The following is a 21,371-nucleotide window of genomic DNA, read 5'->3' as shown; positions in this document are numbered from 1 at the left end:
TCCTAACAGTATCTAGAAATGGGATTCTATTTACAAAATTAACCAGAGTACATGGTCATAAAAAACAGGTATAACAAAATACGCAAATTAGTAATTAATTACATAGAATACACATTTTATATAACCTTTTCATAATTAATATTCTCGTCATGAGAGTCCACTTAACGCTAAACAAGAAAATAATATACAGCAGATCGACGAAAACAAAAATATTGACAGCAGAATTCTTTCACATCAGCTGTCCGGGAACAAAAAACCACTCCGCCTTTTGTACCCGCAAGTACAAAGAATGCCGACAGCGGCACGAGAGCCGACAGCGGCACCGCCTCGCCAGTATTGTTGCGCCCGCCTGTGCGGCACGCTTGATCTCACTCGCCTGTGAAACGGCATTTCCAGAACGTCCGTTTCACTGAATTCTTTCGGAAAATCTCACTCCCGAGTAATCTCAACGAGTCCATTAACACTATCACAGTGGATAACTCAACACTGACCATCATCACACGCATGTACTAGCCTGAAACTTAAAACAGCGTCTAAGTACATCGGCAATGACTAGTAAATCACATATTTATGAAATCTTACAGCTAGTTACAAAATCATATTTACATTCCTTAATCTACTGTGACTCACCTGAAAACTTAAACTAGCAGCTTGGATTTTTCAATTGATTAATAATCAGTTACTCTTAAATAGTTAGTCAAAATTAATTACTTATTAATTACAACTTCTTTAATGTCCTCTTGGTCAGGCAAAAGCATGGCAATCTAGCAAATCGTTAAATATTACACTCTATATTTACATACTGCACAAATTACACATTCTGTGGTACTAATCAATCCTTGGTTGGTACAATTTCAAGTCTACAATGTTCTGTATACCTAATAGTTTTCCAGAGCTTGGATACTCTAAGCAATAAGCATTTGTGTGAGGTATACCAATGACTTTATATGGTCCATTATAAACAAACTTAGAGATTTCATTGTCTATCTCGCTCGATTTCTCATGAGCTTTTACAAGTACTAAGTCTCCGATTGCAAACATAGCAAAACGCGCTTTAGCGTCATGACGACGTATGCGAGCATCAGCTTTTAGCTTCATTACTTCTCGCAAACGATCTTTTTTCGCACCAATACTAATGTCAATCCGTGGAGGGAATTTGATTACCTCTTCCACAAGTCTGAAAACACACTATTATTCCTCATCATTACTTCATGCAGAGCTTGTCTTTGTTCGTGTGTTACGTTTGACACACCGTCTACAATACTTTCCAATTCACTTTCTACACTATTGTCAATGCCGAGATTCCTCACATTACAGTAGTTCAAATTCATACCTACGTCAATACCATCCGGCCAGTTAACAATGGGTATAGGCTGGTATTGGCTATGCACACCGTCTCCTGCCTCGTCAAAACTAACTACTGTTGTTTTATCTTGTGACGTACATGTCAAAGTTTTGCTTTCGCAATTAATCACTGCACGGTACTTTAATAGCCAATCTAACCCGATAATTACTTCCGTAGTTAAGTCTGGCACGACGACAAACTCTTGTTCAAATCGTGCCCCACATATCTCGAAGTGGACAAAAATCTGTTTTGTGACGGGTTTACTGGCCTTCCCAGTAGCACCGATAATTTTCACTATTGTTACTGGCATAACTACGATGCCAGGTCTGTCTTTCAGTAACTCAAATATTTTCACAGATACAGCACTCAATTCTGCACCAGTGTCAATCAACACGTTTAGTTGTAGGTCGTGCATATTAACAGACACTACTATCTGTCTACACTTGTCCTCGACTGTTTCTTTATTTTCCCACAGTAAATCCTCGTCTATATCCAGGTCATTCCAGAAAAAACCATCCGGCTTTGATCCTAAGTCCGGTTTATCTGGCGGCCTTTTCAGCCTCTGTTCACACACAGTTTTAATTTCAACACGTTTGTCCTGAGGCTTAGTCTGTAGCTTCGCCTCCAATACCGAAACCTTTTCCTGTAACTCGTCAACTAGTGAGTGTTGCTTTGCTATCAATTCACTAATGGTCACCTTCGTTGATTCCTCTTTGGTCAGACTGATCTCATCTGCCAATCTACCTGGAGGAATGTGCCCAGTAGTATCTGCAATTACTTCCTCTAGATCTGCACAATCCACACTGCTATCGTCTGACCGTATAATGTCAGCTCTCACCTCATACACGCTGTAATCTATGTGCTTTTCTACCAATCGTGTCCGGCTATCGCTAAAATTTTCGTAATCTTTCTCCTTAACACTCTCGCAATGTTTAAACTGGAGGTTTGCGTCGGATGGGTCTTTCGGTAAAGTCTGCCCGTTAGGGCCAGAACTTTCCGTTTCTACTTTAACATCCAACTCCTGCGGGACGAAACATGACGACTCTTGCTCGTGCTTCCCATTAACATCAACTATTTCTGGTGAAGTCTGCCGGTTAGGGCCAGAACTTTCTATCACTTTACAAACACTATCTTCCCGCGGGACGAGACGCGGCAAATCCTGCCCGCGCTCCCCATAAACACTTCTCCCGTACAGGCCCCTATAATCTCTTAGTTCGTCGTATAAGCGACCGAACTGCCTTAACCAGACCTCATCCCTCTCCGCATTCCTCGCTCAATGACGGACGTGTTATCCGACATCTGATCTTCTCTCAACAATTGCGAATCATTCTTAAACTCAATCTCCAGTTCCGCTGTGGGTGTTACAGCTGCCACTTTACAATCGATTTCCGGAACACTACTTAAATTGTTCTCACTGACAGTGAATGTATTTCCTACTGCCATGTCTACAACTGATCTACTACTTGTGGGTGCACTCCTTTCTCCCAACACTGGCACACTCTCCCGCCGTTTATTATTCCATACGGAATTTTCATAACGACGACATCTCGGTTTCCTACTATTATTGGGCCTCAAAAATTTCTCCACGCCCGCTCGGCCCCTCACCGGCGCGGCTAATGGTTTCCCTGTCTCGTCCCAGCAGATACGCTCCCCGGATGCTGCTGAGGCGGCTTATCACACCCTCTGGCGTTATTACTATTCTGTGAAGCCCGTATCACGTTAGTATGATAGTGGTTCCCGTCATTCCTGTTATTATTTGCATTCTACCGATTGTTATTACGGTCCGAACCATTATTGTTATTGCTGCCATGGTTGCGGTATGCATTATTCCCATGGTTATCGTTGTTGTGGTTGTTGTGGTACCCGTTGTTGTTACCACGGCCTCTACCACTGTCGCGATTATTGCGCCAATTGTCCTCGTCCTCAACTCTTTCCAGGAAATCATAGATTGTCTTGTATCATATGGAAGCTTCTTGTAGAGTTCCCAGACTATTTCGGATTCCGTGCGGAGATCACGCAAATATTCCAACTTGAGGATCCAGCCCTCACATAACGCCTTCATCGAGCCGCGCGAATTCGCATCGAAAGGCCTCGATACGACAAATTCGCGCCAGACACTTTGCTGTTTTTGCTCTGACCAGTATTCAGCCAGAAACAAATTTTTAAATTCGTCAAAAATCAGGTTCGTAACGTTGAGGCTTAAGCCCCAACGCTTGGCACATCAATAACAGCATTAATTTTTCTCTCATTAGTCCATGATCTGGGTAAAACTCTTTCACAATTTTTAATGAAATCCATCGCGTATATAACGCCTTTCTTCAAGGGGTCGAACCGCTCCTCTTTCGTCAACAATTCCGAACTATGTGCACAGATTGGCACATAGCTCTGTTTTTCGTCAAGTTTCTTTTCTAATTCCGACACTCTCGTAATTACTTGGCAAGTGGTTGTCGCAAGCGTTTCTACTTCCCTTTTTTTTCTTCGCAGGTATTAGCCTGCTTCGTCACTTTGGTATCTACTTCGGATACTAAAGCCTTTGAAGTTTCCACCTTCTTTTGATCCTCTTTTTTCACTAATTGAATTTGTTCCGTCACCTTATTCTCGATGATCGGAGCAACTGCTTCTCCTACACTTTTCTCGATTCTGCTAATTTCGGAATAAAAACAAGTATTTATGCTGGCAATTTCCGCCTGAACGCCTATCATTTCCTGTTTAAGATTACCGATTTCGGTAATCTTAAACAATATCATCTTTGATTTTATCAACCTTTGTGTTAACAACTCCGACAATGTTGTTAACAACATTAATAGCTTTGTTCTGATTGTCTAACTTCCGTTCAATTTTTTCAGACTGAGCTTCTTGCTTGGCAGCCTGAGCTTCAATTTCTGCCGAATGACTCTTGATTTCGTTAATCAAAACATTCAATAAATCAGTTAAATTCCCGGAAACTACCGGTTTTACTTCCGTAGCGGCTTCCTCTTTAATTGTCCCCCCGTATTCGTCATCAAGGATTCAGATTTGATTTTCACTACCGATTCCGAATCATTTTCTAAAGTTTGGAATTCCATTTCTGCTCTTTGTTGCGTTTCGGCGGTCGCGTCTTTCATGCTAGCCGCCTGCCCCTGAACAATGGGTACCGCGGTGCGCGTTTCCCACTGTTCGACCTATTGTTCCGTATCCAAGTCTACCAAATTTTGGTAATTGTTGCCTTCACTCTTTTTAATAATTTTCAATATAAATGCCAAATCTCAAATCTAATTAGGATTCCTCCCACTACTTAATCTCGCTGACGTAACGACCTGTTCGTAACCAGTACCTTGTTACAGGATTTGCACAATGCAAAATTCGGGTCCAGAACAACCTCAAATCCGAAGATTGCCCTGTCACCAGGTCGCCACGTGTAACCTCCCCCTCACTTATCGACCTTAATGACAGTGAAATATTAAACCACGTGTACCTAATGGAAATTTGGGAAAAAGCAATCGTCACCGAAGTTAATCTGTCGGTAAAGAGGGAGGAAAGGGTTACATCTAAATGAAAGGAAAAATGCAAATGAAACTGGTGGAAATTAATTTCGAAAAGGGGTAAAGTTAATAAAGAAAGTAAATGTGCGGCCGTTACGTTAACAGTTAACTAGCGGTAATTAGATATTTGAGATTTGGGGGAAATTACGGTCGCCAGTCCTAAGGACAATTACTATAGTAACTGAAAAAGAAAGGTTATTAAACATATAATTAGCACTAGAAGCGTGGCAACTGAAGGTTGACACGTGTAGTGTGAAAAACTGAAAGTTTGTCAGAAGTAATAGATTTCGCTACACTCTGACTTAATTTAGCAAAAGAATTAATAAAACCGGAAAATCGAAAGTTAATTTAGTGACTGAAGTAAAATTTAGTACGTACCAAGCTGAGCTGCAGTCACAGGTAAGCTAAAATACGGTAACAAAACTCGCACTCTTAATTTGTGCTTGTGTAATCTAAATATTGTAGCCAGCTATGAATACCTTAACTGAACTTTGAAATTAAAGCAGTGAAATCGAATGATGCTGGCGTTTGAATTTCAACGACATTCGGGTTCATCCCGTAAAAGGAAGGGACCCTGCTTGGTAATGCAATTGGGACAATGAGCAACAAAGGTTCATGTTACGTTGCTGTAATTTAGTTATGAAAATGGAACAGTTTGAAAAGATGAGGTCTACTATACAGTTCTAAAACTTTACGTGCTTCCAGTCTTCCTTGTTGGTTGATTGAAGGTTTGAAGCCGTCGATCGAGGAGGTGGCGACAGTCACTCATTGTCGGCCGTCGCTGTTGCAGAAGCTGGATGTTGGTGCGCCTTCTACTCGACACGGTCACCTGGCGAAACGGGCTCTTGATGTGCGCCAGCTAATGCTTCCCGTCCGCGACACCGTGTCAGAAACTATCATAGCAAGTCGAGCGCAATTACATTCTGCCAAACTCCGAAAGCGCGGCAACTCGCGGGAGCGTCACACGACACACCTGCTCCACTGCACCACCCCAGCCAGACTCTCCCTCTGCCCGCACTCCACGCGACAGAGTTAGCACTACCAAAGATCCTAAACACTTTGGTTCTTCACACGACCTATCGATGTATTCGTTCGATAGCATAGTTTTCCCTAGGCCAGACCCAGCGTTTAAATACAAATAATATTCACAAAACAAACCAATTATAAATCGACATAAATGCATATATATATATATATATATATATATATATATATATATATATATATATGTACAAATAGTAAAACAATTACAATATATAAAGACACAGAAATGTCATATCTTGAGGTAACAAAACAAGGAAAAAAATTGTAGTACAATAGATGGAAATAGAAGGAGATGCATTTCCTGCGTTACACTACCAACTGATCCCTTCTTGTAGTCAAGTTGTGCCACAAACTCCTCTTCACCCCAATCGAATTCATTGACTCCTCATTAGTTATGTGATCTACCCATCTAAACTTCAGCATTCTTCTGTGGCACCACATTTCGAAAGCTTCGATTCTCTTCTTGTCCAAACAATGTATTTACGAAATGAAGCAAAACGTGAAAAAAGCAATTGACCAAGGGCTCACACAATGGGCAGGAATGCACAGTCCTTACAAGTAAACAAAAATCACTTTCTACACAAAGTTACGTTTTTTAAATGGTACACGTACGCTTTTTCTACTTAAATGAAAACCAGAGGTACAGTTAGTGATGGCACTCTTGGTTTCACCGGTCTAAACCTTATACCTTCCGGAATACTTAGACTTTAAATAATGGAACGATGTCACAATTTCTGCTGTAATGCCGTAATTCGGGCTGCTTGCGCCGTCCTGAATCGTGCTGAAAGCAGTCCTTCCTCTGTGCGGTACATCAGAAAGTGTGATGACGTTTCCACCCTATAAAGCCTACGTAATTCAGAAGGTATGAGGTTTAGCATAGTCAAAGAATGTCTGTCCTCGCTAACTGTACCACTAATTTTCATTTAGTAGAAAAAATACGAGGGTTGTTTTTTAAGTAAGGGCCGTTTTTATTTTTAAAAAAAGATACAAATACTTTTGTAAAAAAACTTTTATTTTCTGATTCTACACACTTTTACCTATTTTTCTGCATAGTTGCCCTGTTTATTTAAGCACTTGTCATACCGTACAACTAAGTTTTTAATTCCCTCTTCAAAGAGTTCGGCCGCCTGCTCAGACTGCCAAGAGTTCACGGCCGCTTTCACTTCATCGTCGTCATTGAAGCGCCGCCCGCCAAGATGGTGTTTCAGGTACCGGAAAAGGTGAAAATCGCTAGGAGCAAGGTCGGGGCTGTATGGTGCACGGTCCAAAACTTCCCAGCCAAAAGAATCAATCAAATCCCGAGTCTTTTGAGAGGTGTGAGGCCTAGCGTTATCGTGCAGGAGCAAAACTCCTTTTGTCAGCATGCCGCGCCTTTTGTTTTGAATTGCTCTGCGGAGCTTCTTTAGAGTTGCACAGTAGGCATCTGAGTTGATTGTCGTTCCTCGTGGCATAAGGTCCACTAGCAAAACACCGCGTCGGTCCCAGAACACAGTTGCCATAATCTTGCGCTTTGACAGCGTCTGTTTGGCTTTGACCTTGACGGGTGAGGTTGTGTGTCGCCATTCCATCGATTGTCGCTTGCTTTCGGGAGTGATATGGGATACCCATGTTTCATCTCCAGTGACAATTTGATTCAACATGTCATCCCCTTCTTCCTCGTAACGAATCAAAAAGTCCAATGAAGTGGCAAATCTCTTCCCTTTGTGGTCCTCTGTGAGGAGTCTGGGTACCCACCGAGAACACAGTTTCTTAAAGTTTAGGTTTTCAGACACAATTTTGTACAAAACCGATCTTGAAACTTGTGGAAATTCCAAAGATAGAGTGGAAATTGTGAATCTTCTGTCCTCACGAATCTTTGTTTCGACTGCAGCCACCAAATCATCAGTGATCACAGAGGGCCGGCCTGAGCGTTCTTCGTCATGGACGTTTTGACGGCTATTTTTAAACTCTCTAATCCACTGACGCACTTTACCTTCACTCATTGCATTCGAGCCATAAACTTCTGTTAACTGACGATGAATTTCTGCAGCTGATAAGCTTCTCGCGGTCAAAAAACGTATCACTGACCGTATCTCACACGCGGCGGGCGATTAAATAATCGTAAACATTATAAAGTAGCACAGCGATGCGTACACGTCAGCTACAGACCTGCAACTTGCGTCAGTGTGAACGGGAAGGATGCCGGCAAGTTGCGCGGTGGCTTGTTGCGGCGTCCGCGCGAACTACGGGACGATACGCGCGAACTGCCCTTACTTAAAAAACAACCCTCGTATATGTACCGTTTAAAAAATCTTAACTTTGCGTTGAATGTGATGTTTGTTTACATTTATGGATTGTGCATTAGCCGGCCGCGGTGGCCGTGCGGTTCTGGGCGCTGCAGTCCGGAACCGTAGGACTGCTACGGTCGCAGGTTCGAATCCTGCCTCGGGCATGGACGTGTGTGATGTCCTTAGGTTAGTTAGGTTTAAGTAGTTCTAAGTTCTAGGAGACTGATGACCTAAGATGTTAAGTCCCATAGTGCTCAGAGCCATTTGAACCATTTTTTTGATTGTGCATTTCTGTCAGTTGTGTGAGCCCATGACTGAAGTGCATCCGTGGCCAACTGCATTTTTCACATTTAGTTTCACTTCGGAAATATATGAAGTGGCAGAGTTAGGCGGGACACCCTGTGTGGTCGCCATTTTTATTTTTGCTGCTGGCAACGTCCTTACTCCGCCCAGGCCTGTCAGATAAATAGAAAAGGTCATATGAAATATATGTTAAAACGCGTTAAATCTGCGAGTTTTATCAAGGGGAGAGACCTTCAAAGAATGTAGCATAAAACTGTATTGGCAATGTAGAGTACAAGAGTTGTGAAAATGGAAACAATCTTTGATCACGAACTGTTTCTTTATTTTATGACCGGTTTGGATCTGTGAAATCGTCATGAGATGCGTTTGTCTTACCGAATTAGTAAACACAACGTGAAAAATGCATAGCGAGGATACGCGCTGTCAAAATATGTAATAACATAATGTAGTGTAGGTTCAGCGTCGTCATAGTATGCATTGTGGGTCAGTTTTGTATAATCACAGTTTTATTACGCTTTTACATATTTTAACGGTGCCTACATTGGCTACAGATTTTTGATGTTTTGTTTACTAATCCGTGAAGATATGCGCACCTGATGGTGATCTCATTGATAAAAACCAGTCATAAAATAAGAAAATAATTTGCGATCACAGACAAAATTTTAGTTACTGATAAAAACTACTGAAACTTTAGCATTCGCTTTAACAAATGCCTTGCAAAAGTGATATTTTCAAATTCAGATATTCATTAGTTATTGTTTAGCATTTGTAGAAATTTTGTTCCCGACGTGATTCTATAACCTCTATCGTGTGAATCACTAAACGTACCGATACGTTCGTTCGTTCATTTGTTGGACTGACTTCTCTCTCTCTCTCTCTCTCTCTCTCTCTCTCTCTCTCTCAGAGAAAGTAGTTGAATACCGCTCCGGAATACATTCGTCTAATGCAACACAGTTTTCCACATTCACCTAGCGATGTGGCGTAGTGATTAAGATAACTGGGCTCACGGAATTCAAATCTCCCCACTATTCGTTTAGATACAGTTTTCACTAGTTTCCCAAAGTCAAATTAGACAAATGCTGCGATAGTTTCTTCCCAATCGATTCCATTCCCAGGTGTTTCTCCGTCTCTAAAGACCTTATCGTTGGTGGAACATTAAACCTTAACCTACCTTCCTTTCTTCCTGTGCCACACACTAACATTACAAAATGATGACTTTTTTCTAAACTATTGGACCACCCATTCACAGTTGGATTCTTATGGGCTTGTCTTTATTTCTTAGACAATTACATACTAGTTTACACCTTCATCCTGTTCATGAATAAGAGTGTAATGTTTCCATCTAGTTACTAATGTAAAATCAATAACCGCTCGACGAACGGTATTTGAACAAACAAATGTTCCCCTTCATACGCTGTGCTATCATTTCAGCGATTGCGGGGAAACTAAAGTTGGAAATTCTCGCCACCGTTAAATAGCTGCACCACCTCGCACTGCAAACACGAAAATAGACACGTAGGCGGCAGGATACGTTCACGATATTTCATGGAGTTCTTCCCAAATTGTGCTGTGCAGGTCGAACAAGACAGGAAATGAATACTGAAGACGAAGAAGTTTCTACTGCCCTTTGTCTACCTACGACCAAATTATTCCATCTGGTATGCAAAATATGATTCCGGCGAAATAGCCTCAAACTTCGAGAAGAATGTAATAAATCGTATTCCAAAAACGCAGATGCTGACAGATTGTGAATATTACCCAGCCATCGGTTAGATAAGTAACGGTTGCAAAATAGTAACACGAATTATTTACAGAAAAGTGGACAAACTTCTATCAGTCTGCTTTGAGGCAGATCAGCTCGGAATCCAAAGAATGTAGGAACACGTGAGACAATGCTAACCTACGGCTTATCTTAGAACATGGATTGAACAAAGGCAAACCTAGGTCTACAATAGCAGCATTTATAGATTTAGAGAAAGTGTTTGTCTATGTTGACTAAAACACAGTTTTCGAAACTCTGAAGATAGTAAGGATAAAACAGAGGGTGCGAAAGGTTATTTACGGCTTATGCAGAAAGCTGACTACAGTTATAAGAATCGAAGCGCATGGAATGGAACCGCAGTTGAGAAAGAAATGAGACAGGATTGTGCTAGATTAGGAGAATGCGCAAGCAGTAAAGGAAACAAGGAGGAATTTGGAAAGTGAATTAAACTGCAGGAAGAAGAAATAAAAATTTTGCGATTAGCCGATACATTGTAATTCTGTCAGAGACGCCAGCGAATTTGCAACAGCAGCTGAACGGAATGAATAGTGTCTTCAGAAGTTATAAGAATACGAACATCTACAAATGAAAAACAAGGGTAATGGAATGTTGTCGAACTAAACCAGGCAATGGCTCTGAGCACTACGGGACTTAACTTCTGAGGTCATCACACACATCCATGCCCGAGGCAGGATTCGAACCCGCGACCGTAGCGGTCACGCGGTTCCAAACTGAAGCGCTTAGAACCGCGTGGCCACAGGGCCGGCAACCAGGCAATCATGGGGGATTCATATTAGGAAATGAGATAGTAAAAGTAGTATATCAGATTTCTTATTTGGGCTATGAAGAAAGTTACAAACGCCAAGATCGCTAGTAAGGCATTTATTAGATTTAGAAAACCGGTTTCGGCAAGGTTATGTTGCTGTCTTCGGATATTATGCTTTATAAAAGTACGTCAGCTTTTCCATCAGTATTGCAAGTGATGTGACACCACGTATATGGTATTGTGTGTGTATTGTGTATTGAACCGGGGACCTACAAAAGACGGAGAGACTTCGTCCCCGTTGTAGCCCTCATGGTTCACAACCTCACAACGGGCTACAGCAGTCCACTCACCCCACCGCCGCCCCACACTGAACCCAGTTTTTATTTCTTTTTATCTTTTTATCTAAAAATTTTAAAAACCTTTCTCCCACCGGCCTGATTTAGCTTCACTGATCAGGATAGTAAAAAATGCGTATATTAAGGGAATTTTCATTCACAAAGCAGGCTTATCACATTCACACAGTTCAATACTGTTCTATCCTGATTAAATTGAGCTTAACTTAAATTCCATAAGGCAGTGAAGCAATTTCGAAGTCTCGGTGCGACGAAAATTGTCAGTCGATCTCCTGGAAACATTTGTAATAATTATTAACATTCGGTGATCACATGGGGAAGACCGGAGATCTGCTGGTAAGACCGTGTTAGCCTATTTATTTGAAATAACTGGATATCTTGAGCATACAAAACGGCAGGTTCGTCCAGTGTAAATCAGACGTTCCCCACTGATCCCGTGCAACACAGCGTAGTAAGCAGACACTGTCAATAACAATCAGTTAAATAATACGCGAACACACTTACTTTAGTTTAGTTCATGTATTAAATTCCTTCTCATACAGAATCTCATCAAGATGGCGACTAGCCCAATAATTAATACATACATATACATCCTCCTTCTTTCACGACTAATCCGCAAGAAGTCCTTCATTCTTTTCATAAGAGAAAACATAGATAGCAAAGAAGCTATCCCATGGAGTAAATGGACGCTCCAAGGAATAATTGGGCTTGAAACTACTTTGCATTGATAATCGGTAAGATAAGAAGAGATATTTGGAGATATGTACTGAGTTATATAATTTATAAAATTTCTGAAAATATCGCGGAGAGACCGCTGCAAGAGACATTACACCAGGGTTATTGTGCGATTCGGTCCCCAGTGGACTCCCCGGGAACGTCTCATTCCAGACGAGTGTAACCCCAAATGTTTGCGTGGTAGAGTAACTATGGTGTACGCGTATGTGGAGACAGTGTTTGCACAGCAATTGCTGACATAGTGTAACTGGGGCGGAATAAGGGAAACCAGCCCGCATTCGCCGAGGCAGATGGAAAACCGCCTTAAAAGCCATCCACAGGCTGGCCGACACATCGGACCTCGACATTAACCCGCCGGGCGCATTCGTGCCGGGAACTGGTACACCTTCCCGTTCGGGAAGCAGCTCGTTAGACCGCGCGGCTAGCCGGGCAGGCTACGTGTATGGTATACTTGTCAGTGTCGTGAAATTCACTACAAACCGACCTGCCAGACATAACAGAAAACGTACAAGCATGATACTAACGGGCCAGCTATGAGTGCTCACACATATCAACAGCTGATAACTGATTTGCTTCACTAACGACCTTGGCGTTTGAAAGTTTCCACACTATTGTAGGTGGCCCTCACGCTGATACACTGTCAGAGAAATAGTGGGCAGTAAAACAAGTGACAACAGCACTAGCGCATGGGATGTGAAATGTAGAGTGGCGATAGAAAGAAAACATTTCTGAAAAAGAGAAATTTGGTAACATCTAGTACAAATTGAAGTGGTAGGAAGTCTTTTCTGAAAGTATTTGTCTGGGATGCAGACTTGTACAGAAGTGAAATATGGATAATAAACAGTGCAGACAAGAAGGGAATAGAAGCCTTTGAAATGTGGAACTATAGAACAATGCTGAAAATTAGATGAGTAGAACCGATAACTAATGGGAAGGTACTACGTCGTACTGTTTAAAAAAACACATTCATGGCACAGCTTGACTATAAGAAGGGATCGGTTGGTAGAACACATCCTGAGGCATCGATGAATCGATAGTTTTGTAAATGAGGGAAGTCTGGAGGTAAGTACTATTAAGGGAGATCTCGACTTGTAACGCCGGAAATGCATATCCTCCTATTTCCATCTATTGTACTATAATTTTTTTTTCCTTATTTTGTTACCTCAAGATATGACATTTCTGTGTCTTTATATATTGTAATTGTTTTACTGTTTGTATATATATATTTACGCATTTATGTTGGTTTGTTTCGTAAATATTATTTCTATTTTTACGCTGGGTCTTGCCTAGGGAAAACTGCTATCGAACGATTACATCGATAGGTCGTGTGAAGAATCAAAGTGTGTAGGATCTTTGGTAGTGTTAACTCTGCCGCGTGGAGAGCGGGCTGAGCAGAGGAGTCTGGGGTGGTGCAGTGGAGCAGGTGTGTTGTGTGAAGCTCCCGCGAGTTGCCGAGCTTTCGGGGTTTGGCAGCATGTAATTGCGCTCGACTTGCGATGATAGTTTCTGACATGGTGTCGCGGACAGGAAGCATTAGCTGGCGCACATCAAGAGCCCGTTTCGTCTAGTGACCATGTCGAGAAGAAGGCGCGCCCACATCCAGCTCCTGCAACAGCGACGGCCGACAATGAGTGACTGTCGCCACCTCCTCGATTGACGGCTTCAAACCTTCAATCAACCAACAAGGAAGACTGGAAGCACATAAAGTTTTAGAACTGTATGGCAGACCTCAGCTTTTCAGACTTTTAAAATTGTTGCATCACAAAATTACAGCAACTTAGCATGAACGTTTGTTGCTCATTGTCCCAATTGCATTACCAAGCAGGGTCCCTTCCTTTTTCCGGAATGAACCCGAGTGTCGTTGAAATTCAAACGCCAGCATCATTCGATTTCAATTCTTTAGTTTCAAAGTTCAGTTAAGGTATTCATAGCTGGCTACAATATTTAGATTACACAAGCACAAATTAAGAGTGCGAGTTTTGTTATCGTATTTTAGCTTACCTGTGGCTGCAGCTCAGCTTGGTACGTACTAAATTTTAGTATTGTTAATTGTTCAGAATCATTTAATTCAAGTTGAAAGTTAAATCCCTTATTTCTAAATTGCGTAGATTCAAGTAGCTTTTGAAATGATTGTTGAGGTAGTCCAAGACTAACCCTATTTTACTGAATTTCGATGTGCTTCAGAAAGAAAGCTCACTATTAACTTCAGTCACTAAATTAACTTTCGATTTTCCTGTTTTATTAATTCTTTTGCTAAATTAAGTCAGAGTGTAGCGAAATTTATTACTTCTGACACACTTTCAGTTTTCGCAGTGCACGTATCAACCTTCAGTTGCCACGCTTCTAGTGCTAATTATATGTGTAATAACCTTTCTTTTTCAGTTACTACAGTAATTATCCTTAGGACTGGCGACCGTAATTTCCCCCAAATATCTAACTACCGCTAGTTAATTGTTAACGTAATGACCGCACATTTACTTTCTTTATTAACTTTACCCCTTTTCAAAATTAATTTCCACCTGTTTCATTAGCATTTTTCCTTTCATTTAGATGTAACCCCTTCCTCCCTCTTTACCGACAGATTAACTTCGGTGACGATTGCTTTTCCCAAATTTCCATTAGGTACATGCGGTTTAATTTTTCACTGTCATTAAGGTCGATAAGTGAGGGGGAGGTTACAGACTGTAATTTTATCAGACGGATGTAGGTTGCAGCAGTTTTTCGGAGACGAAGAGGCTTGCACAAGACTGACTGGAGTGGAGATCGTAGATCGAAACAGGTCGTAAAATAAAGAAATAATTTGTGATCAAAGACTGCAAACTTTCAAAATTGGGTCGCTGTGTACTTCTTTGTGATTGTATAGCACTGCATCACACATTATAGAGCTGTACGATGTATAGTTTCCACAACGCTATGTGTTTTTTTTACAAGAATGCTAGAAATTAAAATGAATAGATAATTTGGAAAAGTCAAAGTTAGAAAATAGTTGTAAAAGACTAAGTTTGTTTATTTGTGCTGCAGAACAGATTGGTGTATTATTAGGGACTTGCTATGCTTTGGCACCGACAGAAAACATTCGCGAAGTGTGAGACATGTGACCGTGACCCTGGTGATATGGAGGTCGTTTCAGCTTAATTAACTTAAAACATCGACTAGCTTGGCCCACTAAACTAGGATAACTCGGAACAGCTTTCCAAGGCTACAAGCATGGCCTCATTAACGGAAAGGAATGCTTGAGCGACTCCTCAGGGAATTCTGATTGTAGCTATCCAATAGCTAAGTGCAGCGCGCCAGTGCGTCATGCGGGATTTACAGTCACACGCTAAAATCGCATTTCCTTCGCCGTAGGGACTACTGCTGACGTCGCTGAAATGAATCCTAAAGAGGAAAGCACAAAAAAACAGCGAGAGGGAAACAATAACCATGTAATTTAATTTTGCCCATGATTTCCAGCTGCAACCATGACTGTATTCCATTCAGTGGAAGTACGAATTAAAAAACGCCTTCAGTCACAATTTTTCGTGTTTTATTAAATACACGATACACCATCATCTGGTGTAACTTGTCTTAACACATGATTTATTTTTGTTATTGAAAGCGCTAAAATGCACATTCCTGTCTTGAAAACGTTTGATGATAGATTATGACTTACGTAAGCCAAATGCGGAAAACGTGCGAAACAATGGAAAAAATGAACAGTGTAAACTTACCCCATAATCCAAGAAAAGCATTTTTAATTTTTTAACACCATCATACATTGATTACGGTACTCCATCCTGTTCATGTATATCACTTCACTCGAGAGACACTTTTGCATACATATGTTTGTAAACACTTCACAGATGTTGTTGCACATTGTGCGATCAAAGATGAATTTTTTCATAGTGCCAGAGAGCTTATTATTAAACAACTGACGTATGCAAAATGGCTCAAATGGCTCTGAGCACTATGGGACTTTGACGTATGCAGGGAATAGCTTTAGAATAGGTCTTTAAAATTACTGAAATAACTGTGGCTTTCGAAATCTGTTCGTTCGCTTAACGTAAATTTGTTTTTTTGAATTTATGGAAGTATATGTCCAGTTGTTCTAATAGATTTAGGGCCTTACCATTGGCTTCGTTATGCAGTAGTACCAAATTATTTTCTGGACCGTTGATGACATGTTTAGTTTCCAACACGTTTTGTGCAATAACATCAAACCTTACATTTCACCTCATTCAAGAGTAAAAATAAATCATGTGTTACGTCAAGTTACACCTCATGATGGACCTACAGGGTCCGAAATGCATCCTGTATTTAATACAACACGAAAATTTGTGACTGAAGGCGTTTTTTAATTCGTACTTCCAGTGAGTGATGATATAGAAAGTTCCATATAATAGAATTTCCAAAAAACTAAACTGTATTATGACTAGTAGGAAATACAGGTTTTGGTATATCGTCCGACTTGTTTCCGTCAACACTGTTTGACTTAAGTTCATGGTAATCACAGCAACATGACCAATCAGCAGAATAATGTACACGTAATCCACAATTAACTAATATCTATGTGAATTATTGAAGTTTCTTGCCAGTAAATGATTTTGACAAGACAATAAATCGACGGTATACCTTTGACGTCAATAGGATGTTTAGTGCAGCTTCCCTTCCTTCCACAATTCTTCCCCTCCTTTGTCAGGCATTATTGATACTATCCAAGACCACACCATGAATGAAATTGGCTGATTTTAGGGTGTATCAGTGTGGACTTTACAACGTGTCTATATGGAATACTATGCCACTCGCTTAAATGTAATAAAGCTGTCAGAATAAAGACCGAATACAGCCTGTAAGTAGGCTGTTTAGGTTTTTATGTTGGTAACGCCACCTAGCGCTCTATATGAAAATCACTGACTGTGCTGTGTGAAGGCTGTGGTTGGTTTGCATTGTTGGAGTATATGCTATTGTAGTGTTGGGCAGTTGGCTGTTAACAATGCGTAGCGTTGTGCAGTTGGAGCTGACCCGCCAGCAGTGATGGATGTGGGGAGAGGGATGGCGGAGTTTTGAGAGCGGATGATCTGGACATGGGTCCATCAGAGACAGTATATATATATATATATATATATAATGACTTTTGAACACTATTAAGGTAAATACATTGTTTGTTCTCTATCAAAATCTTCCATTTGCTGACTATGCCTGTCAGTGCCTTCAAGTGATTCATGAAAGGTATAGGTTATTGTTAGTCAGGGCCATTCTTTTGTAGGGATTATTGAAAGTCAGATTGCGTTGCGCTAAGAAATATTGTGTGTCAGTTTAGTGTTGATCAGAATAGGTAAAGAGCGAAATGTCTTAGTACGTTCAGTTCTGCTCAGCTGTTTGAAAATCAAATAATGTAAGAGGTTTATCAGCACAGTAATTCATTAATTTTTCTAAGGGGTGGTTTCATATGTCGACCCTTAGTCGAGGATACCTCACTGGAATCTTCTGATTTTTTCTTGTAGTTTGTGTAATTAGTGTAGCTATTGTTTATTGCTAGCGCGTAATTATGGAGAGAATTTCCTTTGTAGTTGTAGTTTTTCATTGTTGTACAGTAAAACAGTTGTGGCATGCATGTAGATTTGCTCCAAGTATTTCGCAGCTGCGCTTGCAATTAACAAGATATTATTTTCAATGCTATGTTAATGTGTTTTCTTATTTTGCTCTTCAAATTGTGCTTTTCTGTGTTGTCGTGTGAAATATTGTGACAATAATGGCGTGTGAAAAACGTAATACTAGGCTCCAAAGTAAACTGAGAAATGACAGTGAAGACGAAAGCAGTGTGTTAGCGCCACCGTGTAATGAATTAACTAATGTTCAAAGTAGTAATTTGGTAATTGTGCATAGGGAAATGGAGCGGGCTACAAATAATGGTGTAGACAGTGAAACAATTAGTGAACAGGGAAGCATTATCGATCGATCGGTCGGAAACAGCTCGCCTCAGGAATTCAAAATATCAGGACACAATCTCGCAAATACTGTAGATTCAAACTTCCTGGCAGATTAAAACTGTATGCCCGACCGAGACTCGAACTCGGGACCTTTGCCTTTCGCGGGCAAGTGCTCTACCAACTGAGCTACCGAAGCACGACTCACGCCCGGTACTCACAGCTTTACTTCTGCCAGTACCTCGTCTCCTACCTTCCAAACTTTACAGAAGCTCTTCTGCGAACCTTGCAGAACTAGCACTCCTGAAAGAAAGGAGCACTTGCCCGCGAAAGGCAAAGGTCCCGAGTTCGAGTCTCGGTCGGGCACACAGTTTTAATCTGCCAGGAAGTTTCACATCAGCGCACATTCCGCTGCAGAGTGAAAATCTCATTCTGGAAACATCCCCCAGGCTGTGGCTAAGCCATGTCTCCGCAGTATCCTTTCTTTCAGGAGTGCTAGTTCTGCAAGGTTCGCAGAAGAGCTTCTGTAAAGTTTGGAAGATAGGAGACGAGGTACTGGCAGAAGTAAAGCTGTGAGTACCGGGAGTGAGTCGTGCTTCGGTAGCTCAGTTGGTAGAGCACTTGCCCGCGACAGGCAAAGGTCCCTAATTCGAGTCTCGGTCGGGCACACAGTTTTAATCTGCCAGGAAGTTTCACATCAGCGCACACTCCGCTGCAGAGTGAAAATCTCATTCTGGAAACTGTAGATTCAAGTTTTGGATCCTGACCGTTTTCTCAAATAAGTCAAGATACATTTTCTGCTTGTCAAAATGTGAATGTTGCCGGTGCAAATGCACTGCCGAAAAGCACAGAGGATCATGTTTCAGATACCAGTGCATTGTTATTACAATTAATACAACAAATGGGACAAAAGCTTCAATAGTTAGACACAATGGAACAAAATCTTCGAAAGTTAGACACAATGGAACAAAATCTTCAAAAGTTAGACACCACGCTTGAACAAACAGGCGAAGATTTAACTACTGAGTTACATAACATCGAATCGAAATGTCAAAAAGTTTGTAATGACGTAAAAACACAAATTTGTGAGCATTTTCAATTTTTTCGCGGCATGAAAATGCATTACAGAATCACGACGCAACCATAAAAGAACTGCAAACAATTGTTCATGAAAATCACGAGACCTTGCGGGCTAAAATTGACTCAGTTGCATCTACCGATTCGGTTACGCTACTTGCAAAAACTCAGGAAAACTTAAAGGAGACAGTAGATACTCTGAAATTTGGTTCAGAAAGACACATGGAGGATATTAGTTCATTATCAGAGAAAGTAGTCGAACTTTCGGGTCAGCTAAATAATTTCTCTACGAAGGTAGATGATAATATGAATGACACAAGACCAGTAGTCTCTAATGACACAGAAGAGTACGAACAAATTAGGAAATTCAAACAAAATCAGAATCAAATTAATACGCAACACCAAAGAGAAATCCTGGAAGTACAAGATCAGTTGGCACAAGTAATACAAGAATTACGTATTTCAGAGGGAAGAGGGACTTAGAAATACGGAAAAGCTACAAGGTAACAACACAGGGCATTTCGGAAATTATGAAAGAAATTGGCAAGGTGCACCGAATTTTGAGATGGAACCGCCAAAACGACGTAACAATGACCGACATGCGACTCGCCGACATGATGATTTTGACTATAAGCTGTTTATTACTACATGTAAATTCAAAACATTTAAGAATTCCAGTAACGACATTCATCGACAGGTGTGGCTTCATCAATTCTCTCATTGTTTCCCTCCCAACTAGTCATTAGAGCACAGATTAAAATTTAGGTGTGGCTACTTAGAGAATGAACAAGCAGTAAGAATGCGATCGGTCATTCACGACTGTGACAGTGAAGGAGAATTTTATCATGCCTTCTTCTCAAGCTACACAAGATCGAGTAAAACATAGCATCATAATGATGAAATATTTCGAACAATCTGAATTTTCCAGTCTTGTGAAATATTTTGAAGACATGTTGCACAAGAATCAGTACCTGTCGAACCCATACAACCCCTCAGAACTCATAAGCATTTGCTTAATCAAATTGCCTGAACATTTACGACATATTATTTTGGTTGAAAGTTGCAAAGACGACATTGAAGCTTTTCAGGGACTGTTACAAGAATTGGAAATTGACACTGACAATCGCGGGACGCGAAAACAGGAACACAACAATTACAGGTCACATCCGTCATAATTCCGCGATGAAAGAAATAATAACTGGACATGACAAGGCTATTCTTACAATGCAAATTGTAACCAAAACAGACACCACACGTATGACAACCGTTGGCAGAGTAGAAATAATTACAGGGAAAGTTCACCTCTCCACGGTAATGACTATCACAGAGACAATCAGAGAAACAGACAATATGGGAACCAAAATAATTATTATCAAGGGAGACAGAATAACATCAGACGCAACGGTCCACCGCGCAGTTACGATTCCGGGAGAAATTCTCCACCACATGACCGACAAAATAGAAACTATGTAAACTACCGACAAAACGACAGACCTGAATTTCATCAGATCTGGCGGGATTCAAACAGGGCAGGGCACTCTCGACACGGTGAATTTGTAGAAGTTAGATCTGCAAATCCTAATAACGACGCGCGCCAACAAAGAGACAGACAATGACTCGCTCCGCAGGCAGCCACGTGCGCCGACTGGCTCACAAGGGGAGGCCGCCAATTGTGAAATTCAGATTCGATTCATACTGCGCATATTAAAAGCTCATGGGCAGAGGTGTAATGTGGCAAAGCACCAAGATGCACTTCTCAGCCGTTGTCGAGAAAATCGACAGTTAAAAGAAACCGTTGCGGTGAAATACTCTCTACGATTAATAATTTTATACAGCGTCGTGGCGCAGCGGTAAGCGCTCGGGTTCGTAATCCAAAGGTCGCTGGATCGAATCTCGCGCTATGCAACATTTTTTCTATTATTAGTTTTTTGTAATTCAAATATATATATATATATATATATATATATATATATATATATATATATATATATGTATATTAATGAATTGCTTATGCATGCCGGCCGAAGTGGCCGTGCGGTTAAAGGCGCTGCAGTCTGGAATCGCAAGACCGCTACGGTCGCAGGTTCGAATCCTGCCTCGGGCATGGATGTTTGTGATGTCCTTAGGTTAGTTAGGTTTAACTAGTTCTAAGTTCTAGGGGACTAATGACATCAGCAGTTGAGTCCCATAGTGCTCACAGCCATTTTGCTTATGCATGTTGGTGAAGGCGGATCGCTCTCCAATTGTGCCGCCTCCATTTTTCCGTTTGTTTAACATGGTGTACCAAAGCTC

The 21,371-nt window shown here is 41.1% G+C and overlaps 1 non-coding gene across 1 annotated transcript; it reads right to left on the bottom strand.

The window, feature by feature from the left end:
- Positions 1-18,127: 18,127 nt before the first annotated feature.
- On the bottom strand, positions 18,128-18,202 carry Trnas-cga. The gene has a single exon. It is a non-coding gene; the product is annotated as a tRNA-Ser (tRNA).
- Positions 18,203-21,371: the final 3,169 nt, after the last annotated feature.

The sequence above is a fragment of the Schistocerca americana genome, chromosome 3 (assembly GCF_021461395.2).
Source record: "Schistocerca americana isolate TAMUIC-IGC-003095 chromosome 3, iqSchAmer2.1, whole genome shotgun sequence".
Classification (NCBI taxonomy): domain Eukaryota; kingdom Metazoa; phylum Arthropoda; class Insecta; order Orthoptera; family Acrididae; genus Schistocerca; species Schistocerca americana.
The sequence above is the reverse complement of the archived record's forward strand: the minus strand, read 5'-3'. Positions and strand labels throughout refer to the sequence as shown.